Consider the following 4,582-nt stretch of genomic DNA (forward strand, 5'->3'; position numbering starts at 1 on the left):
TCATCAGGCCTCTGGCAAAATGGTGGGTCAACTGCTCTTGACAGTACCACAGTGCCCTTATGTGGGCCCCTCTGTCATCACACTTTTTATTTCTCTTCTGGATCTGGACTCTAAACCATCTGTTTATCATATTCACAAACCCCGTAAAACCTTACAAACCATGCACATGTTTTCATTATATTGCTGTATTAGGCCTTATGTAGTAATAACATTGATTGCATGTAAAATGGTTCAACAAAAGGGTATTTTCATGACAACTGCACTATAATATTACATCCCCTTGACATGTTTGGTATGGACGTATTCAGGGAAATTCAAGAAAAAATTATGAATGAAATATGTTTCATACCAAATAGAATTTGATAAAACATAGTTTCAGAAACTCAGGAAAAAACTATCCCAATGGAATGTCCTCTCTGGTAATAATCTCCTTTTCCCAATTTCCCCACTAATTGTTTTGACAACAGCCCCCAAACCCTAAATTTTATCATTAGTCCAGGTTAATTTATGGCAGTGCTGCCTAGATCAAACGTGGGATTTGGCTTAAAAGGAAGGAAGACAAAGAATCTGGGAAGATCGTAATCGACTTCCCACACTGCACATACTCTGTGTTCTGTGCGTAGCTGAACAGGGAAGATCGTAATCGACTTCCCACACTGCACATACTCTGTGTTCTGTGCGTAGCTGAACAGCGAAGATCGTAATCGACTTCCCACACTGCACATACTCTGTGTTCTGTGCGTAGCTGAACAGGCTGGGTAAGAACTTTTTACTCTGGATTTATGTTTTAAAACCTTCCGTATTTTTAAATTGACTGTGAATTTTAAGCTAATGACCTACCTGCCTGTTAATAAATTCTTCTTATTTTTAACTTGTGTGGTCTTCATGACTCTAATCCATTTAACATTCTTTTCAGCCGAAATTCCGATTAAATACTCAGGGGGACAATTCTGACTAGGACCTACTGATCAGGGGTCTAGTACAGCGAAAGTCTTTAGTGAGGTCCTCAAGTTAGATAGGCGACCACGATCTGCCCGCTAACGGGATTGGTGTTGTATTGGTTCTGGAGTTTTGGCTTAAGAGGACCCATGGGCGTTATACGCCGGTTCTTGTCAAATTCACCTTAAGGAGCCCGATAAATGCATACTGTCCTGGGCTCATAACTATCTATGCAAAAAGGAAAGCATGTATTATGGTGGTCAGCCTCCTACCCTCTGTAGGCTTCACCGAACTGAGATTTAGCAATAGTGCTAAACCCGGGAGCATATATTGAGGAATGATGGCACAAGATAGAGTCGAGTGTAACCACTCCAAGATCCATGTATAGTTAAAACCAAATTTTAAATTATAATTTCATTTGGAGTCAGATCAGTACGAGAGTAAATCATAGTAACTGTTACGCTTACTTGCTGTGGTCATGGATATATCTGATGTGTTGTTCCGCTCATTTGTGAATATTCTGATGCTCCCATTGGAATATTGACAGGTATATCTCTGATGACAGCATAGCCCCGTTTGCGAACGGAGAGTAACAATGTTACTGGTCCGTTTCAGGCCAGTTTTAAGCGGGATATGAAGCAACGCCTTCATATCTGACCCGTGGCAACGGAACCAGTGCATTCTTAAGTATAATTGTGCCCTGTTCTTACAAACAGAGAAAAATAAGTAACATCTCCGGTTTTGAATCACACCAGCCAAGGGAAAAACACGCGGTGCCTTCCCCTCCAGCTACAAACCCTCATTGGTCTAGCTGTGAGATGTTTACAAAGTGATATCACCAAAAAAGATAAGACCAAATTAGGGCCAATTGCCAAAATAGGGATGAACATTACGTCATTGCCCTCATTCAGGACCCCTGATAAGCACCTCTCATCCCCCCCACCCCCCACTTGAACAGATAGTGCTCCACCCTTTTCATCATTCTGAATAACAGACTTTCAAGTGCTGTTAATTTTCCAAGCTGACTGAACTGTCATTTACCGGGGGATCAGATGGAGTCCTCTGATTACATATGATGAGCATACAGGTATACCCTAACATGCGAGCTGTCTGCACCCATTCTGCATCAGAGGGTGGAAGATCATCAAGAGGAGAAGGGTCAACCAAAATTTAAAGGCCAGAGGAGAAAGGGATAGCAAGTCCCCATAGTACTTTTCTGTAGTTTCCGAGATGAAAATACTCTTGTTTCAGCTGCTGTTGCGGCGGCAATCTTATGTGCTGTGATTATTCCTACTGCAGTGCTGACAAGGTTGTGAATCAAGTGAGGTCACATACACGGCTGCTACTCGGACATACCCACCTGTTCTTTTCACGACTGATTTAGGTTGTTCATTTAAATCTAAAGCCACGCATTTACATTTCTCCAACTCTCGCTGTTGACCGTTTAGTCCTATCTCTCAATCTTCAAGCATTCTCATTAACTTTCTGCTGTAGCTTTCTGCATCTCATATGCCACACATCCCTCTTTGTATCACTTAGCTTCACCTCATTAGAATCCTTTATTTCAACCTACTAACTGCTTAACATTCCACTCATGATGGTCATACCACAAGCTTAGAATACCCACGGCTCTTGCTTTTCACTCGCTCTTTTTGCTAACGCTCTTGTGCCATTTTGCTTGCTCAGTCAATACTCCTTCCTTTGCAATGGAACGGTCCTTATCATTTATGCACTTGCTTACGCTATCTGCGGCATACTCCCTCGTTCACCTCTTTTAACATTACTGCATCCATAGGTTAATTTTGTCTTCTTCCTTCACGCCACTTTTCATTTACCGTACTCAACCGATCCGGAGAGCCACCTGTTACCATTAATACTCAGGTATTATAATTACGTTCATAATCTAATCTATGGGGGGGCGACATAGCTCAGGAGGTAAGAGCGGTTGTTTGGCAGTCGGAGGGTTGCCGGTTCAATCCCCTGCCCTGGGCGTGTCGAAGTGTCCCTGAGCAAGACACCTAGCTCCCTAATTGCTCTGGTGAATGTGAGGCATCAATTGTAAAGCGCTTTGGATAAAAGCGCTATATAAATGCAGTCCATTTACCATTCATAAAATCTGAAACACAGTGCTGTTTTGGGCCCACAAGACAAAAAAACGATGATTAATTCACAGTGCACAGGCGCAAGCTATCAACAAACATTGATGTCTTGTATTTTATTTCTCGGTATCTCGTAGCATTCGTCAGATCCCGTCTTTTAAGTTTCCTCTAGCAGTACATGATCAAGTAATCTCTAAGCAATACCGCCTTTCAACTCTCAGTTGATCAGGTAATTACACGAATGTACTCAACTGCAGAAATACTATCTTAATTTCCAAATACAAGTAGGTGTCTCATAAAAACATGAGGGTACTCATCACTTCTCTTGAGATCCTGTTCATGATGCCAGTTTGTCGAAGAATTATTAAGTTCTACACAGAGACTTCAATCGAGGTTGAGAAACTTTAATACATTATATCATGGAGAGAAATACAACCTCTGTGGTACTGTGCAGTTCTCTGAAAATCGTCAGTTTATTCAGCAAGTTAATTACCTCCTAGACAGACAGAGAAACATACAGTTTTTGCAAATAGTTCTTTCTCTAAGGCAAGTAATTGAACATGGTAGGTCACACATTTTGCAGCATGCCCGGACTATATGTCAGGCAGCCTGGAAACCACGATAAGGCACTAAGCATCAAGATATTCACTCGAAATAGATCATCTTTGTAAGTTTCCACAAGAGAGAAGACGGTCTGTTAAATTCTTCCACAATGCTTGTAGAAGAAGCAGTGGCTTGCTTTCCCCCTGCCTGTCAGTCTCCCCCCCCCTTCCTCCCACCTCCCTCTCCTTCCTCTCCCCTTGCAACCTCTGGCAGCAGCAGGTCTGGAAGATTGTTGAAAATAAATACATTAGCTATCTAGTTTACTAATGCAGGGTTCCTACACATTTTCCATTTCAAAATTCCATACTTTTCCTAATTCAAATTTCCAGACTTCTCGGTAGATTTTTCAGACCATATTTGACATCTGAGTACAAATAGCTAAATGTTTATTATGTAAATAAATGGTTTTAAAATCCAACTGTTAATATGTATGTTACATTTTGACTATGTATGCTATTATGTGGCCAAATAATTGCCAAAAGATTGTAGGTACTGTAGCTCATACAAATCAATTAATACCAAACCCCGACAATTTCAATGCACAGCATTTTATTCAAGCTGCAATGCTAAAACTAGTGTTGTAGTCGAGACCAACTCATCTGAGACCGAGACCAAGACCAAGACCGAGGGGGGACGAGACCAAGACAGAGGGAGGGCGAGGAACCCTGGATCTGTATGTAAGAGCATGCTGTTAATAAACAGAAACATTAGTTTATAGTAGATATATTAAACATATATATTTATTTGAAATTTAAATTTTCAACAAAATTTTGAAACAAGTTTAAATTTAAATTTGTTTACTGTTGGCCTGCAGTAAAAAAAAAAATTAACAATAGAACAGAATATAATAATTATTTAACAAAAATATTTTAGCACAATGTCTGTAATGGTGCTTGCCTAAGTGAAAAGTTGAGATTTAGTTTAACTATTTTTCCATTGTG

This window comes from Anguilla anguilla, chromosome 4 (genome assembly GCF_013347855.1).
Source record: "Anguilla anguilla isolate fAngAng1 chromosome 4, fAngAng1.pri, whole genome shotgun sequence".
NCBI lineage: Eukaryota > Metazoa > Chordata > Actinopteri > Anguilliformes > Anguillidae > Anguilla > Anguilla anguilla.